Consider the following 19,920-nt stretch of genomic DNA (forward strand, 5'->3'; position numbering starts at 1 on the left):
CCTCTGTGTTCCAGGCAGAACTGTCGCTCCTGTTATGTTGTAAGGAGTGGAGCCTTAGGGATTCGTTATTACAGGGCGACCTGTTTCATCACGTTGTGCTGTATGTGGGGGAGAGGTCTGAGAGGGAACAATGCCACTTGCCCAGCACTCGCCCCTTTTCCAGGCACTTCTCCCATTTGCATATGGGACTGGTGCCTCTCTAGCTGTTGCCCTGGCTGTTGTTCCCAGAGTGGGTGGGTCTGCGGATGTTCTAGGACTATGGGGGCCCTTTAAACAAGCAGACTCTGCTGAGAGACTGGCAGTTTCTTCCTCGGCCCCAATCCCTAATGGTTTGCACAGTCAGAAGCAATGAGGCTTGATTTTCCCCGGTGCTGGGACTGTGAGCTGCTCGGTCTGGTGAGGAGCTGGGAACACTCGCCAGGTGTCCCTCCTGACTTTTTAAAACATGTAACTGTGCTTTCCGCCTGCCACCTGCACTGCCACCACCATCACACCACATCCTCTCCACCCCAGCTCCGCCCCTCCTACCTATCTGGATGAGTATTTCTTCTTTATATCTTTGTTGGACTTCCATGCAGTTTGATTTTCTGGGACTTCTGGTTGTTTCTAGTTTTGAGGTAGTTATATTCCTTAGTTGTGGAGGGAGACGCAGCGTGTCTGTCTACGCCTCCATCTTGGCCAGAAGTCCAGATTGGACATTCTTATTTGTAAAAATCTTAGAATAGTTTTCCAAAGCAAACAAAGTCTTCTATATTATAACAAGAAGTTATGGTTATCACAATTTAGTGGAAGTTTACTAAAGCATCCAGTTTCTCACTTGATTCTATCCCTGTAAGATGTGATTTTTGTTTGGTTATTTTAAATACTAGAAGATACTTCTTTTTGCAGCTTCATCAGCCCCCCCAAGCATCAAAGAGATGAGAGAAACCCGCTTGAAGAACTGTCCAGTTAACCTGGGATGTTAGCCTTGACAGTACATTGTTCAGTCTTTTCACTCTTAACCCTTTGAGTGCCATGCATAATTCGAAATTGGGTCAACATGAGAAAAAATTATATCAATATATAACTTGAGGTACAAAAAAAGAGCACAAAACATAAAATATGAATTATTCCATTGTTATTTACATTTATAGCCATCGAGAAAAGAGTCGCTGGGAGCGACGCTGGCACTTTGGGAAAATTTGTCAGTGTCACTCACAGCGACGTTGGTAGTCAAAGCGTTAAAAACCCTGTACCTCAACTCAGACCTAACTTTGGCCTTCAAGTCTACCACCAGCAGATTATTTTTCTCTGGTTCTAATGAATTCTCATACTCCAGTCTCACTACGAAATGTTTTGGGGTATTATACCAGTCTTGGGTTAAGGAGAAAAGTATGCTGAACATTTCCTTGTGTTTCCTTTGAGCAGGAAGTGAAGGCAGTAAAGAGACAGAGACCATGTGGCAGTGTACTTAGTATATACATAGAACATAAGGGCATAGATAGCAGTGTTAGTTGAAAAGTTAAATGTATAGTTCTTCAAGAAGTATTTAATTAACACTCTTTAGACCATGGAAAAGTCACCCAGAATTCCATCCAGGTTCTGCTGACTGGTCTATGTGTCTACTCTATAATCTAGTTCCATGCCAGTTTGAACTAAGATTTTACTTTCTCGTCTTGTGTTCATACTTTGGTAGAAAGTTCTTGGTCTTCTGTTGTCTTATTATCGAAGTTTGCTCACATAGTGTTCATTAATTTTTACATCATCTTATCCTTGCTTTCTTATCCAGACAGTGTGGACTGCCTGTATTACTCTTAGACTGGGATTGCTTCTGTGGAGGCCCCGCAGTTCTCTCTGTAGTCCCTCTTGAATTCTCTTTCCCTGTACCTGGAGCCACCACAAACAGCAGCATTCATGCCCATGGGAACCATTCTTACACTCTTTCTGCAGGAGTCACTTATGAGTAGTCCAAGTAGAAGTAGCTCTCCCTATGTACAGAATCATGGGTAACAAACTACTGCATGTCAAGTTTTCTTTATGTGGGTCAGATTTTTGTGGAAGAGCTAGTCTCTTCAGAAAATGAAGGACTATAAGAAATATATTTAGTATTTTAAATTATATAAATTACATCTCAAATATTTAGATTATTTTAAATAACCTTTTAGAGAGTTAAATTAAACTTTCCATTTAGGAATTTTTGTCAATATCTCCTCTTTTTTTTAAAGAAATTAATTTTTTCAAAGATTTTTATTTATTTATTTTTAGAGAGAGGGGAGGGGAGGGAGAAGGAGGAGAGAAACATCAGAGAGTGAGAGAAACATCGATCAGTTGCCTTTCTCATGCCTTCAACTGGGGACCTAGCCCACAACCCAGGCACATGCCCTGGCTGGGAATCAAACCAGCAACCCCTTGGTTCGCAGGCTGGCACTCAATCCACTGAGCCACATCAGCCAGGGCAATATCTCCTTTCACTGTGGTTTTTACTTTACCTTTTTTCTACATAGTATGTGGCTGTGCTTTCTGTTGCATATGAATTCACGACTGTTGGATTTGCATTGTAGGTTTTACCTTTATCATTAGAATGATATCTTTTTGTCTCTTGGATGCATTTGCCCTGTAATTTAAAATGTCAGACATTAAGATTATGACCTATGTTTTATTTTAGTTTGCATTGCCTGATACATCTTTATTCATCTTTTTTTTATAGTATTTGTTTCAGGTATTTTATTTTTTTAGGTATTTTATTTTTTTTAGGTATTTTATTTTGTATAGGTATTTTATTTTAATATAGTATATAGTGGGCTTCACTTTGTAATTCAATTTTAGGATCTCTTATTTCATATTTTAATGTAGTTTATATGAAATATGCCTAGCTCTTGGTTTATGCTTTCTGTTTTTACTGCTTTTTTTGGTTTTTTAAAAAAAATATTTTTGTAAAAGAATATTTTTTATTATAAGTAAGGAAAACTCTAGTTGAATCTGGCTTAAAATTGTAAGGGAAGCTATTATTACACGTTTCTGGAGGTCCAAAGGTGGATGGGCCAAGCCAGAGTTCCATCAGCCATGATGTCAAGCAACCACATTCTCTCCTCTCTCCACTGCTGTTCTTTCTTGTATTCACAAGATTGCTGCCAGCAGCAGCCAGAGCTCTGTGTTTCCCTGTTCATGTCCCACACAACAAAAAGTAAGGGGACTTCTCCCTCAACCATGGAATAGTAAGTCTCACTTCCATGTGATTGGGCCAACTTATTTGGTCATCTGTCTGCTTCTGGGTGAGGAACATTGTCCAGAATTCCCTGAATTTAGTGGCCCTGGAGCTGCTGCTGGGGTCAGGTTCCCCAAAAGCTTCAGCACTGTTCGTATTTGGGACCAGGTAGGTCTCCACTGTGGGAAGCTGTTCTACACTTTGTAGGATGTTTAACAGTATCCCTATACCAAGCAGCAAGGATTGAGGCAGTCAGTTAAGACAGTGAGCCAAAATGAAAACAACAGGTGTTTATTCACTTACTGTGATAATATAAGCAAGAGGCCAAAAAGAAAAGTAGTGCTGGCTACTTGCTGCGCCATTTTCTCCCATGGAATGGCACTCAGCGGGAGTACCAATCAAATGGTACGTGGTGCAGGTGGAGGAAATTGCCTCTCACTGTTGATGAGCACTGAGCAAAAGGTTCCAGCCTTCTCATGAACCCAGGAGACTGGGAGCAGGAGAGAGGGAAAGGCTAGGAGTGGGAAAAGCCGAGTCAGAGTGGAAAATAGTGTCTTGGTCAAGGCCTTCCCTCCATAAGAAGGTCTCAGTAAAGTCAGCTAAAACGGGTGGCAGCCAAGGAGCCCTCTGGAGGTGGAGCCCGGGCTCGGAATACAGGTATGCATGTGTGCCTGCTGCCTCAGAGGGTCCGGCTCCTTGACTACAACTCCCTTGGAAGACTGGGTAGGACAGCTTTGTCCCACGAAGCCTGCCAGGCAAAGCCTTTGCAGTTGTCTGTGGTAAAGCCTGAAAGATCACAGGTAAGATTTTAGCCTGGAGCCAGCTTCCTCCTGGCCTGTCCCCTGAATGCCAGTAGCATCACCCTAAACTGTGAGAGCCAAAAATGTCTCCAGACATTACCATAGGTCTCCTGGGGGTGGGGAGGGGCATAGAATCACCCCCAGCTAAGAACCACTGCCCTAAAACACAAGATTGTGTGAAGGATGGATATATGACCAAAATTAAGGTTCTGATAGGAAGGAGTGGGGAAAGTGGGTAGCAGAGTAATTATCAACCATGTGTACTGTACACTGTACTTATATCTGTGTTTGCGCTAGTTTTCTCTGTTCCATTAGTGGGTTTCTTAACTATAATTTTAAATTATATTTAAGTTACATATTTAATATTTTAGATGCTATTGAGTCCTTACTAATTGAGCTATATCACATTTGTATGCTTCTTCCTTTTCTCTATTACAGTTGTAATTGATTGTATTATTTCCTTGGGTCCTTCTTGTGTTTAACTTTATACCTATAAGTATGTTTATGCCTTTATTACTTGCTTATCAATTAAAATGCTATATTTTGAACCAATGGTTAATCTAGATGAAAAATCATTCCATTTTATCTCCTCTTTGCCTTCTCCTAGTTTAGTTTATCACCTCTGTATTCCTTCTCATTAGGCATTTATTTCTGGGATGGTTTTATATTTTCTTTTCCTTTTATTTTCTGAACTCTGTTAGTTTGTATTGCATTTCCTTTGGTTGTTTTAGTCACCTTTATCTCTCTCTGCATGGACTGTTTGTTTCCTTAAGTTCTTTGAGTTATGGCAGTATATAGGGTCACATATTTCATGTGCTCATTAGTAAATTCATTTTTTCTTTTGAATGGTTTTATCTGCAGTTTCTTCTGTTTCTTTCCTCCTTTTCTTGGAGCGTTTTTGTATGAGTGCTATGCAGTTTCATTCTCAATTACTATCTTTAAGTGAGGCAAGTTTCTGCCGTGGCTGGTGTGGCTCAGTGGATTGAATGTCGGCCTGTGAGTCAAAAGGTCACTGGTTTGATTCCTGGTCAGGGCACATGCCTCAGTTGTGGGCCAGGTCCCCAGTTGGAGCACCTCAGAGAGGCAACCGATGAGTATTCTCTCCCTCTCTTTCTCCCTCCCTTCCCCCTTTCTAAAAATAAATAAAATCTTAGAAAGTATATATGAGGCAAGTTTCTTTCTGGCTCACCTACTTGATGAAATTCATGTGGTACGTAGGGCAGCATTTGGGGCTAGCAGTTCTTCCTGGGGTGAAGGGAAGCTGCCTGTGACTTCTGGGGTGCAGGGAAGCTGCCCGTGACGGGAATATGGGTCTGAGACAGCTGTTTTAGCATTTCATTTGGAGTCTCTTCCTCACTCACACCTATAGACTGCTTCTTGTAAATGTGACATATCTGCATTCCCTCCTTTGGCTTTGCCTCCTCTGCTGCTCTTTGGTACCAGGCAGTCTTCAGAAAGTCCCTGCTACTGGCATTCACCCCATTCCTGTTGCTTCTCAGGGGTTTTGCCCCTCAGATTATGTCATTTGTTTTGGAGTCTTGTTCTAATGACTGAGATCTAAAGATGTAAACATTCTCTTTAGGCATCTTCCTGACAGACCTTTTCTTTCTTAGCTCTTTCTCATATATTGTGGTCGAGGTTACAGGTGTCTTCAAATTTTGTTGAAGACAATATATATTTGTTTTACATTTGAGGTTAATTTTTTTTATTCTCACCCAAGGATATGTTTATTGATTTTAGAAAGAGAGGGAGAGAGAAAGAAAAATTGATGTGAAAGAGAAACATCGATCTGTTGCCTCCCATATGTGACCCAACTGGGGACTGAATACGCAACCTAGGTCTGTGCCCTGACTGGCAAGCAAACCCGACCTTTTGGTGTAGGACGATGCTCCAACCAACTGAGCCACCTGGCCAGGCTATTTGGGGTAAATTTTTTTACTGAGAAGTGATTTCTTTTATTTTCCAACTGGACATGACATCTTTTATTACTATAACAAGAAAGAGGAGGAAGAGGAAAAGAAGAAGCCATAACTTCTCAGTTTTATTTTTTTAATTAAGTTAATAATGCCAGTTCTGCCTACAGTAAAAATTTTCAGTATCAACTGAAATAATTTAGAAACTATAAAGGGAAGAACAGATTTGAAATATATATGTTTTGTTGTAATAGAGTTTATGTAGTTCAAATGTCAACCAGGCTTCTGTTTTCAATGATATTTCAACATTTTTTTTCCATCAAGGATGTTCTGGATGGCTCCCAATACTCTTTCATGGTTGGTTTCGTTGCCATGGGAACAGCCTGCCTAGTAACAATCTGACAAATAAACAAACAAAAAAAATCAAGGTTATTCTGTCATCTCTCCCTTTTAAAGAATATTTAAAATAAGGCAATACAATAATTATTAAAGCAGGATAAAGAAACACCCACAGTATTTAACAGAATAAGACCAGGCCTGCAGTCCCACCCATCCATCTCATATTGTTTGTTGTGAATGCCACAGTTGTGTGAAAATGGATGTACAGTTTAGATACCTATTTTAAAGCACTTATAAGGATGTATCTCCATGAAGAGTAGGCTATTTATCATTCTATGTAAGGTGCTTCAGCAGTACTTGATATATGGAAGGATAATTTCTTTTTTAAAAGAAAATACCTAATGTGCTTTCTGAAAGTGTTTTTGCTGCTTTTAAAAGCTGTAGATTTTTTGCCCTGGCTGGTATAGCTCAGTTGAGTGCCAGCCAGTGAACCAAAAGGTCGCTGTTTCGATTCCTGGTCAGTGCACATACCTGGGTTGTAGGCCAAGTACCCAGCTGGGGGCGTGGGAGAGGCAACTGATCAATGTTTCTCTCTCACATCAGTGTTTCTCTCCCTCTCTTACCTTCCCTCTGAAAATAAATAAAATATTTAAAAACCATAGATTTTTCTCAAGCTAGTCAATGTTGAATAACAGTGATATAAGGTGGTTGGGAGGACAGGAGGAAAGAAAGAGAAGGGGAGAGGTGAGACAGACAATAAAATAGCATAGGCTCTACGATTGTCAAAAACATAATTGCTGATGTGAAGAAATTGAAAGCTAAATAATTAAAGACTATCTCTTTCACTACATAGAAATGCTAATTTGTCCTGTAATGCCTGGCTCAAAGTTGATGATAACATGAAACGTAGGAGTTCTAAATGTTATAACCCACCACATTTGTGTAACTGATTTTCCATTGGTCATTTAGAAATATTTTTGAAAGTTCCATATGCCCTACCTACCTCCCTCTGTGGTAGATGGAAAAGCCACAAAGAGAGAATAAGCCACACAACATCACTCATTGGAGAGAATGGTCTGCTCCACCTATGGGAAATGCAATCAATATTTTAAAATGTGAAAATAGAACGAGTCACAGCTCAAGGGAAGCATGGAGTCATTTCAGAAGCCCTGTAAGAAATGGTAAGTGTCCAGCTTGGGATCACATCACTGAGATGCCACCAGGTGCTCATTATACAGGCTGGGCAGGAGCACAGAGCCTGAATAGATAGATACATTCATTCCATTCTTGGCAATAAAATTTGTGCACATAAAAACATATTGAGCTGCCTGGTTATAATGGTTTTCTCTACACCTTTCAAAGTTTCTTCAGGAAAGATAAAAGACATTTCTGTAAAGGGTATAATAAGGGTCTGGGAGAATGGAGACCTGGGTTTGAATCTCAGTTCTGCTACTGGCTGGCTGGGAGAGGGCAGTGCTGCAGACCTGACTAGGCCTCTGGCCTTATCTCTGCATCCACAGGCCTCTTGTCTCAATATTTGCATGAACTTGCTTTTCCTTCCCTTCTTAGACTTCTAGACACAGCCATTCCTTCTAATACTGGCTCCTTCATCATAGTCAACAAGTGTTTTTTGAACACTTTAGGCAGATAGCATAACTAAAGCAAATAGTTACTGGAGTGATTCCTACTTTTACTCTTGTTCCCCAGAGACTTGAGGAATTTACTGTTAATACAGTTAATGCTTCGATATTTATAATTTTGAGAATTATCAACACAAGAATATTCATGTAATAACCCCTCTCTTACCCAGGATGTATTTAGTTCTTAATATTAGTTGATTTGGTAAATGCAAACTATTTTTAATATTAGCCAAAATGAATGAAATATAGTTACAAAAATGCTTTTACAGCAAGAAAATAATTATGCCCAGTACAAGTATGAATAGTTTAGTTCGAGAGATTGGTGTAAAAGCAGAAGACTGGAAGGGTAATTTTTTGTGTGTATAGAATATGTTTCATATTCCTACTACATATCCATTATTACCCTTGACTGATTGGTTGTTTAAACCAGCATCTGTAAAATGATATCTGGGTTCTGACTGCTCTACAGTCTACAATGTTGTGAGTCTAAGAAAGTTTTTTTCTTGTTAGCATCTGCCCTCTATATTCTAACCAATGCTGCACCTACAAGTAAGTATCTGTCTTGCTCTATGAGGAAGAATAAACCTGATAGAATGTTACTATAATACTTGGTGATAACTCATTTTGACAAAAAAAATAAATCATTCCTAGAAAACTAGAGTGACCCATAGGAATCCAGTGACCTCATATTACTGGGTTGGACCAGAAGTACCACATTAAGCAGAAAAATTGGTTGCTAATTAGGTGTGGGAACTTGGGAGGAATTTGTCTGCTCACAACATCTCACCAACTTGCTAGATCTAGTGTCGGAAATGTCAACACTGGAGATCCTATGGAGGGGAAATCATTTAGAAACCTTAGTGAACTCTTGTCAGAACATGTAGACAGCCCCTTTTTAAATGTAAATGCCCTTGGAAGGCTTACCTCATTAATCCAGCCATTAACCCCATAATTAATCAAATGCTTTTCTCACGGTCCTCAGAGAACAAACATTCCTTCACCGAAGTGTGCTGAGTGCCAATTACAAACCACCTACTGTGCTAAACCCTGGTGATATAAAAAGTCCCGTTGCCATTCTTCAAGAAACATACTGTCTAGTTAGGGACCAAGTGCTTTAAGAAATCACAGTCACGGCAAAATGAGTAACTCTTCCATTTCAAACACTTAAAAAGTCTGGATAAAAATATTTATTTTGGTAATGCATGTAACAGCTTCAAAGAAAAAAATTAAAACCAGGAGTTAACAGAAACATAAAAGGAATCAACAGCTAAATCAAGCTGAAGTCTTCCTGTTCAAGGAATTCAAAGGTTACCTCAAGCCCTTATTTTTCAGAACTGATTTATCTGGTTAACAGAAGCGATCGATAATGGTACCCTTGAAGAGGTATAGCAGGGGTGGAGGTTGCAGACTGCATGCATGGCAAGTTGCTGGAGCTGGGCTCCATTCATAGAGGAGGGAGCAGCAAAGGTTCTGCACTGTCTGTGAACCAAAACTGTAAAATCTCATGCCTGCTCATCATTTTTTAAAAATATTCTATTTATTTTTAGAGAGGGGAAGGGAGGGAGAAAAGGAGAAAAACATCAATATGTGGTTGCTTCTCAAGCACCCCCAGTTGGGGACCTGGCCTGCAACCCAGGCATGTGCCCTGACTGGGAATCGACTCACTGACCCTTTGGTTCTCAGGCTGGCGCTCAATCCACTGAGCCACACCAGCCAGGGCTCATCATCTTGATAAGCCCTGTAGGTCCATAAAAAGAAAGAAACACAAAAAAATATACCATAGGGACACTTCCACAATCCAGGGCACATACAGGGCATTTCCACAATAGCAAATCACACCGAAGAAAATCTTGAAATTAAAAAACAACTTGCAAATTCCATGAGAAAACCACAGGAGACACTTGACATCCTAGGAGATTTTATATGTGAGGAACTAGATGGTGGTGTGTTATTGTGGCATATGAACAACAGAATAAGGTTGGGGTAGGAACAGGCCCTTGCAGGGGAAGATAGGAAAGGCAACCAACAACTTCATAAATGTTCCTGGGCTGGCCTGGAGGGGCACGCTTTACTTTAGGGGGCTTAAAAAACTTTATAACATTGAAGTATAAACTACTGGAGACAGGGTTAGTTTTCATCCTAATAGAATCCCAAATAAGGTGTGTATTCTAAAATGTCATTCTGTAAGTTGTAAAGGCTTTTCAAAATAAAGTGATATCAACAATATTATAATATGAAGCTAAGAATTTCCTAAAATCATTCATTATCGTTATCCTAATAGAACTGTTCTCATTTTTCTGTGCCTCTTCCAGTAATTGTTCTCAGGCATCTTTACATAGTTGTAATCATTGTGCAATAAACATACCATCTTGTTTTTCCCATTTTCTGGTCCTTTACTCCAATATTAGATGACATTTTTCCCCATGTTACTTAGTGTTTATAATGTTCCTAAGTATCACTTTTAAAATTCTGGCATCTTATATTTTTTAAAATTTTTATTAAATTTTCTTCTTTGACCTCTACTCACCCCTACCAGTTTCATTTTCTAAAGTCATCTTACCAGTTTTCTAGCTTTTTTTTTTTTTTAGATATTTGCCTCCACATTTTTATATACTAATCTTATACACTTGTCTTGATTTATCAATTTTACATATTATCTTTTGACTTCTTATTGTGCTAAGAATTTAACTTTTTAAACTAATTTTTTCTTACCCTCTAGTATTATATTATTAAATAATTAATCAGTACTTAGTGTATTAGTGACTATGTAAATATTACTTATTGCTGAGCCAAATAATATACTATTTTTGTTTCCTTTCTTGCACAATATTTGTTTTTTCTTGAAATTAGTTATTTCATGGTTTTCATGCAATGTATGTACAGTGAGTGTTTCAAACTCTCCAATAGATCTGTGAAGTAGAGTTCAATGTTTTCAACATAATAGTTAACAAATTAGTTCCTTTTCCCCCCTGAACATCTCTTTACTCTTTCTTGTCAGTACAATGACTATAGAAGTTGGGCTCACAAAACTAGGACAAAAAAAATCAGGCAGATACTCAGAAATTAATCTAATGTCGCCTTACTATTCCTAACAGTTGTGTGGTTCTACCTGCCAAGAAAAACTTGAAATGAATAAAGGATTTATAAAGTTCGGTTTTTAAAATTAAGTGGGGATACATTTATACTTTGAGAGAGGCTAAAGAAATTAAAAATTCAATCAAGTCATATAGCCAATTAGATGAAGGTGGCAGACATAAAGACTTGTAGGAGTAGACAGAAAAATTAAGTAATGTAAATTTCCAATCTAAGAGATGCAGGCTACTTAAAAACCTCCCTCCTTAGGTCATAACGTGCTTAATACAGCAACTATAAACAGTGCTCAGTAAGTCCCATCAATGTTGAAGGCAAAACTACAGTCCTGGACCGGGCCAAGGTCTTCTCTGAACATAAAGTAACTTTGAGCAAGCTGAAAAGGTGTTCGCAAAATGATGTGCGATGGTAAATTCAATATTTTGGTTGTGGGTAACAATTGTTTTCTTAGTGGGGGAGAATTTTTTATCTTTAACCCTAGAAAGATTTAGAATTATGTAGAAGAATATTTAAGGGACTCAAAGCAATAATGCTTTTTATGTTAAGAAAACTCTGCACTTTTACATTTTATGCTATTGTACTATTTAAGAAAACTTGGTCAATTGGAGTAAACATATCAGTCTTGTGATTCAAATTTTAAGGTGTATAATTGACTTAATTTGATTTGAAGTTGAAATTAAACTTAATTTATTGGATTTCTAAGAAGTAAACCAGCACCTTGGAGTATTTGTCAGACATTTAAAGCATTTAAAGTCCAATTTCAAATGCTTAAACAGCTATCATGAAACAAGCTAGTAAATGAGACTAAATATTCATAAAAGAATGGCGCAAAACTGATCAAAATTTTCTAGATTTGCAAATAGAATAATGTTACCTTTAAATCAGTTTAAGTGCTTTACTAAATCAAGCATTTTAAAAATCAAAGTTCTCTCTGACTAATCTTTTTTGTGCCTCCATCCAGGCTGCCCTTTTAGGACAGTACAGAACTCACATAAAGAATCCCCTGCCCTTGTGCTCCAGTCTGGGCAGACTGCTCTCCAAGCCTGCCTCCCCTGCTTCCCTGTGTTAGCTCTAATTTTCCTAGAGTCTATGCTCATATCTTCCCCCAAATCACATGGCCACACCACGGCACTCAAAGGAATCAGTGTTCTTCCAGGAAGCGTGGGAGGTCGGGGGGGGGGGGGGCTCCGTGGAAAGTGAGCATGTGCAGGGCTGGGTGAAAAGTAGATGTTGAATAGAAAACCACTGGCTTTCCCCCAAACCCCATCCTGTCCTGCCTCTGTGCCCGGTACTGGAATGTCCCAAGCCTTCTGCACTTCTGGGGTAACCAGTTTGCTTTGCCTTGGTGCTTTGGTTGAAGTTGCCTCTCCTCTTTTTATTTTTTTATTTTTTAAGATTTTATTTATTTATTTTTAGAGCAAGGTGAAGGGAGGAACAAAGAGAGTGAGAAAAACATCAATGTGTGGTTGCCTCTCACACACCCCCAACTGGGGACCTGACCTGCAACCTAGGCATGTGCCCTGACTGGGAATCAAACTGGTGACCATTTGGTTTGCAGGCTGGTGCTCAATCCACTGAGCCCCACCAGCCAGGGCGCTCTCTTCTCTTTAAGTCTAGTAACACAGTGTTGTGTGTGCCTGTTATATGAGAATCAATAAGCAGAGACAGGGATGGAATATTTATGGGTGCTTTTTTTTCAGATGGTCAGCGATCTGAGAAGACAGCAGGGTATGTACCCTAACAGACCATTTTAAATTCCATTTTAAACCAACCGTTTTATAAGGAGAAGAAAAGTGTAGGTAAACGGTTTGGCATTCAGGGGAAAAGTTAATCAGATAAAAGCTGCAGCATTCTTTCATCGTCTCCTGGGCAGTGGTCATCTCACCCTGGAGTACACGGCTCAGACACCACCTTGATTGCTTGCAGTCCTCCTGAGGCACAGAGGTGGAACTGCGTATGGTCTCCTGGAGTCAAGGTGGGTCATGCCTTCAGTTCCTGGAACAATAGCTTTTACTAAGCTTATTAGTTATTACCTAAACTAAAATTTACCAACTCTTGAGTCCCCCATCAGTTTGGGAAGGTGGTGTAGATAAATAGCTTGAGTTCAATTAATGGGAAATGTCATCATTTTTATGACATGCATAATATAGTCTATTAGTTGATCTACCATAATTTGTTTAAATGTCCCTTACTGTAGAGCACATAAGTTCCTTCTTTACTTTTCTGTCAGCTTGTTTTCTTCTGATGAATTATTTTCTTGCAGTTAATTACAAGACACAAAATTATGGAGTAAAAAACCATAAAGCAGTAAGTATACTCTGGGGCAGTACAATAGAAAGAATGTGGGCTTTGGTATACAGTTCAACTCCTAATTCTGTAATAAGCATTTAAAAAAAAAAATCTACCTGAGTTTCAATACCCAAATTCAGACTGAGACATTTATTCCCAAAGTCAAAATACTGTCCAAAATAAATAAAGTACAATGAAAGTAAATAAATAAATTTTAGAGTAGCTTTAAACATGGCTAAAAAATAAAAGGTAAAGTAGTCCTCCTGTTATTAATACCCTGCTCTATAACCTTCATAGCAAATTTAGTTCCATTATTTACCATTTTCTACCCTTAAAAAGTCTCTGGTTTTGAAAATTTCTATCAAATCATTTCTAAATTTTATGAAACTGTTCACACCCTCCAGGCTTTCTAGGTTAGGCATCTAAAAGTCGAATAGTGTTTTTTCTACCTAATTAGAGCCTAGTAAGTGCTATTTTAATAAAAATTAGTTCTCTCACTAACAGGTTTTTTTTTTTTTTTGTAATCCACATACAATATTATTATACCTTCCTGGAATCTTGCCAGCTTTTAGATAATGATATTAAACGAGTGTGCTAATGGGAAGATGGGTTCCCTACCTCTTTGTCCTACTTGTATTACTAAAAAGTTGATGCTAACTGCACAGATTCCTAGCATTTCTGTTTCTGTTTTCGGTCTGAAGAGAACAATTTACTACAAAATCTGTTTGGACTGAATCCTGCCCAATTTTGGATTCTTGTTTCGTTTCTCCTCAAACTAAAGACAAACTGTTAAATATTTCCTTGGGTATACATCTCACCTTCATTGGCACTTCTAATAAAGAAAAGAGTTCAGGCAAAAACAGAGTAGGTGGGGGTAGAGAACATCAGAAGGGAACACACGATTATTTTAATTATATTTTTCTGAATTTTGCCAGAAATAAAATACACAAAAAATGCTAAGCCTATTTATTATTCACATAGTTTTAAACAGGCTAAGTTTCTAGTCAAGTAATTCAACTATAGGCCTTTCATTTGTATGGAGACATTCTTTTCAACTTCATCATAAATTATCTGGCCTAGTTCTTCAAAGAACCCTGGGAGGTTATGGGAGCATGTATTATTATTCTTGCTTGACAGATAAGGGAGCTGACATGAGAGAGTTTGCCAGAGGGGACACAGTGAGTCAGTGACAAAGCTAGAAAAGGGACTCAGGCATTTTTGTCTCATGGAACCATCTCCCAGTGGTTCTCTCTCTCTCCTGTCACTGTTTATAGCTTTAACTTCCTAACCTTGTTAAGTGGCTGTAATTCTCAGAGAATATCATTTGGTTTTGGTAATTCATGAAAATGTATGTTCCAAATTAGAAGTATTTTAGTGCACAGGAGTTCTGGTAGCTTGACTGGGTTCCAGGCATCTTCATTCAAGAAATATAGCTCAATGTTATCTTCTGTCTATTCATCCCATGCCACAACTCTGTAGCATGGGGCTGGGAAGGGAACTGGGTGAAAACCTGGGAGGCCTGCCTGTCTGAGCCCTCCCCTCTGCTGGTGCAGGACCCTGGGCCCATTGCCATCCTCCTGTAACCTGTGTTGCCTCAATGTGTAACTAAGAATAACATCTACTTTTCCAGCTGTAGCAGGTGTTTTTTTGTTTTGTTTTGTTTTAATAAGCAACAATAAGATGATATTCAGGAGAGTGCTTGGTAAAATGTAAAGCACACTGTCATTTCCTCAAAACACACAGCAGGTGAAGGGAGAAAGTGAAAGGACATTTAAGACTTTTCATCCTTAGCTGTTAAGATTTATTTGCTTGAATGAATGATGCAAGTTGTTGACCTTTAGTAAAAATGTCCACTATGAAAGCAAGTCAAGGGTGGCAGTTTACAATAGGTTAAGGGTTTCTTTCCAAAGTACAAAAGTACACCATTTAGAGCAAGGTAAAATTCCTAGCCTTCAAGGATAAGAGTAATAGGGAGTAAGCAGTAAGGTTAAACCCAAGTTCACTATAACTTGGTAGTTTACAAGTCATTTTCAGTCTTTTATCTTGCTTCTGGATATTTAAATTTTCTTACCAATGAACAGCATATTTGAAAGAGAAATAATTTAGTAAATTGTGTGTACACATAGGCACTCATGCAGACAAGAATTAAATGTTTGGAGGAAAACTGAATTGTTCAAAGTTGTTTTTGATTTTTTGTCACAAGCAGAATTATCACTCATGGAAGTTTCATAGCGTTAAGAATACAATTGGGCCCTGGCTGGTGTGGCTCAGTGGATTGAGTGCCGGCCTATGAACCAAAGGGTCACTAGTTGGATTTCCAGTCAGAGCACATGCCTAGGTTGCAGGCCAGGTCCTCAATTAGGGGCACACAAGAGGCAACCACACATTGATGTTCCTCACCCTCTCTCCCTCCCTTCCCCCTCTCTAAAAGTAAATGAATAAAATCTTTGAGAAAAAAAAGAATGCAGTTGGGTGCCAGCTTGGACTACTCATCTAAAAGACCTGACTGAAATGTGATGTATCAGAAGTTTTAGATTTAAGTTTCCTGTTCTACTTTGGTGGAGGGAGAAAGGAGCAGAATCTAACAAATCAATATGCATCTGTGTGGTGGATTGTATGTGTGGCTGTCCAAATGTCCCAGCGCTTTGCTTGCACTGAAGAAGATATCACCTGGCCCACATCTGTTCACTGTCCCTGATTTTTGAATTTTTTTAACTGTATAGTTCTTAGATAAGGAATTTGGATTGATAAAAGTGGATCTGTGGAGCAGGGGGGGATATAAGATGGCTGCAGAGTAGCTGGAAGCTCCATCCACTCACTCCCAGACCCAGACCAGTCTTTCAGCTAAAGCCCAGAGCAACCAACTCGAAAATTCAGGAGAGAGTGAGTGAGAGTATGTGTGAGTGGGAGAGATGCTGTCCAACCAGGCAGTTCTGGCTGCACAGATTCAGGGTGGCTGCGGATCAGCTCAGGAACTGCGAGCCCTGGGCACAGAGAGATGGCCAGTGAGGTGCTGGCTGCAGAAACAGCATTGCAGGCTGAGAATCACTGGAGGGAGGGCAGGAGCCCCCGCCACCACCCTGTGTTATAGTATCGCTGCAGGACTCTTCCCAGTGCCATCTAGGAAGATTCCAGAGAGAAACTTTATCTACAACTGTCAGAGGCTCTGACAGGCTGTGGCCAGCCCTGAGCGAAAGACTTAGTGACTTGTGGGGAGGGTGAGTGCATAGAGTACAGGCCCCCCAGGGCTCAGTGCTGCAGGATAGGGGCAACATGAAACTTAAAAGGAGCTGAGGTGAGGCTTGAGACTCGGCACTGTATAGAGTGGAGAGTTTGGGCCTGAGTCTCCAGTGAGAGAGCAGCAGGCTGGGACCTGTGGGACTACAGGTTATGCAGATCAGTGAGACCAGGCTCAGGAGGCTCCTGCTGGGCGCATTTCTGCAAGGGAAAGAAGAAAAAGCCCCCCAAAGGCCCTTTAACAGACACTACCAGTTACACTATTCCTCAGCCCCTGACAGCTGAAACCAGCAGAGAGATTAGAGACAGGCCCAACAAGGTGTGTTCAGGGCCCTGCCCAGCCTCAGCCCCTAGACAGAGCTGCTGTCTGTTCCAAGCAGGAAAGAGCTGCCCTTTTACACAGATTGGTCCCTCACAGGAAACAAACAGCTAATTCACCAGATAAAGACGTATGGCTAGTGGAGGAGAAACACTCCCAACACTCCCACCATCTTCCCAAAAGACTAAGCACCCACCTGATTGCACCAGAGGCCTCTGGAGGCAGGTGAAGAAGGTACTGGCCATCCCCTCAGGTCATTAAATTAACTACTCCTGGGCCCTGGGCTGATGGAAAGCCAGCAGGGCAGAAGAGTGGGGACCAGTCAAATCTGAAAGAGACAGCAACAGACTGTGGATCACTTGGAGTCTCGAACAGGCTGCCTAGGGCCAAACTAGGACACCATCTGATATTACCAGGGGCAGGTTCAGGAAGAGAAAACAGTGGTAAATACTGGATTCTACTGAGATGAATTCCACCATGGTCTTCTTCATGATTTGTGTTATTTCCTCTCCTACATAGCTTTTATTTATATTTTATTATGCTATTACAATTGTCCTGATTTTCCCCCATTTCCCCCCCTCGACCCAGGACCCCCCACTCCCTTAGGCAATCCCCTCACCATTGTCCATGTCCATGGGTCACACATATAAGTTTTTCGGCTACTTCATTTCCTATGTTGTATTTTACATCCCCACGGCCATTCTGTAACTACCTATTTGTACCTCTTAATCCCTATCTGTATCCAAGATTCTGTCTCTGTTCTTCTTGTTTGCTTACTTTGTTCTTTAGATTCATTTGTTAGATATATATTTTTGCCATTTTATTGTTCATAATTTTGATCTTCTTCTTTCTCTTAAATAACTCCCTTTAACAGTTCACATAATAATGGTTTGGTGATGATGACTCCTTTAGTTTTGTTTTCTTTTGTTTCATTTTGTTTTGTTTTTGTCTGGGAAATTCTTTATCTGCCCTTCAATTCTAAATGATAGCTTTTCTGGGTAGAGAAATGTTGGCTGTAAGTCCCTGCTTTTCATGATTTTGAATATTTCTTGCCAATCCCTTCTAGCCTGCAAAGTTTCTTTTGAGAAATCAGCTGACAGTCTTATGGTAACTCCACAGTAGGTAACTAATTTCTTTTCCCTTGCCACCGTTAAGATTCTCTCTTTATCTTTAACCTTTGGCGTTTTAACTATGATGTGTCTTGGAGTGGGTCTCTTTGCATCCATCTTGTTTGGGACTCTCTCTGCTTCCTGGACTTGCATGTCTATTTCCTTCACTAAATTAGGGAAATATTCTCTTATTTTTTCAAATAGATTTCTAATTTCTTGCTCTTTATCTTCTCTTTCTGGTACACCTATGATGTGAATGTTGTACCTCTTGAAGTTGTCCCAGAAGCTGCTAATACTATCCTCATTTTTTGGCTTCTTCCTGTTGTTCTGATTTGTTTCTTCTTCCTTATGTTCCAAATCATTGATTTGATGCTCAGTTTCATCCACTCTACTGTTGTTGCCCTGTAAATTGTTTTTTATTTCAATTAGTGTATCCTTTGTTTCTGACTGGATCTTTTTATTTTAGTACGTTTTATTGATTGTGTTGTTAACAGTAGTCCCAGTTTCTTTTCCCTTTGCTCCTCTCCACCCAGTACCCCTCTTCCCTCCAGCAACCCCACCCCCACTTAGTTCATGTCCATGGGTCGTGCATATAAGTTCTTTGGTTTCAGCCTTTCCTATAATATTCTTTTTTTTAAATTAATTAATTAATTAATTGGGGGGCGCTCCTACTCTGTAACAACTCCCCCTTCTCAGACTTAAGACCCTTTATAATCTTGTAAAGGATAATGGGCAAAGATCTTGTGCTCCTCTAGCTGCTTCAAGCTGGACATGGTCCTCGTCCTACCTACCCTTGGGTCTAGAAATCCCTAATAAGAGTGGGGGTGCAGAGGGGAGTGTGGTCTTCCCACATGGGGAAGGATCTTGCAGACTCCAGGTCAGTTGGCTGTCCCCAGGCAATGGCGTGCTTGATTTAACAGGCTGGCATCCTTGTTGTATTCTGGGGGCAACGGATTTGGCAACAGGGTTAAAAGCATCATTAAAATCATAACCACTAGATGACAAAAGGCAGAGATTAATTTTTCAATGTCCCACATTAGGGAAAAAAAAAGATTTCTTTGGAGGAAGGTGTGCAAGGCACATCACACCTGTCAAAAGCCCTTTTGCCCACTATACTTAGTTTGGGCTGGGGGGAATATTTTAGGTTCCCCCCTCAGACCTCTAGGCCCTTTCTGTCCAAGCCATTAGGACAGAAAAGAGAAATCAGTTTTTAAGTGAAACCCACAAACCACCCCATGCTTCACCAACCCAGCCACTTAGCTCAGCCAAACCATTGTGTCGCAGGAGGCAGCAATGCAGATAGGATTAAGTGAGACCTATACGTACAGACAATCACTCAGGTAATGAGATCATAGGCTTATGCCCTACAAAAAAAGAACACACATGTTAATTTACGCAACATAACCTACAAACCGGCCTCTAGATCTGCGAGACAGTCTTATTGGGAAGACATCCAGTTGCAAGGCATTTGACATTCTTCTTGCCTGTAAAATAAGCATCTTTGATGATGTCACAGACCTAATTAAACTTTCAAATGAAAACAAACTTTAAATGAAAGTAAACTTTAAAGACAGGGGTACTAGTTTATAGTCTACCATTGTGAGCATTGTGATTTTCCTTGAATTGCGATTTTTCTCCTTAAGATTACCCTCCCTGTCATTAACAGGACTGCATTGGGTCCAGTTTTAATTTTTCCTGTTTGTTTAAATAAATAAAACAAAAGCAGCAAATGATCACATATGATCTTTAAGTCTGCTTTGCTGGAACTTACACAAGGAACCTTTAGGGTAACCTTCAGTTTGTCCTTCAGGATACAGAAGCTGAACCACACACCTGCCATTCAGCCTTGCCTGTAAACACCTGTCTTTTCCAAGTCCTTCAGGTTTTCCATTGTGCCTTAAGGTTTCTTCTAGCGATCTTTCAGGAAAGCAACCTTCATTTCTTCCCTGGAAAGATTGTCATGAACTGCAGAACCAACCAAGGTACCGGGCCTTTTTTCT

Source organism: Furipterus horrens, unplaced genomic scaffold (genome assembly GCF_987537825.1).
Source record: "Furipterus horrens unplaced genomic scaffold, mFurHor1.1.pri manual_scaffold_5, whole genome shotgun sequence".
NCBI lineage: Eukaryota > Metazoa > Chordata > Mammalia > Chiroptera > Furipteridae > Furipterus > Furipterus horrens.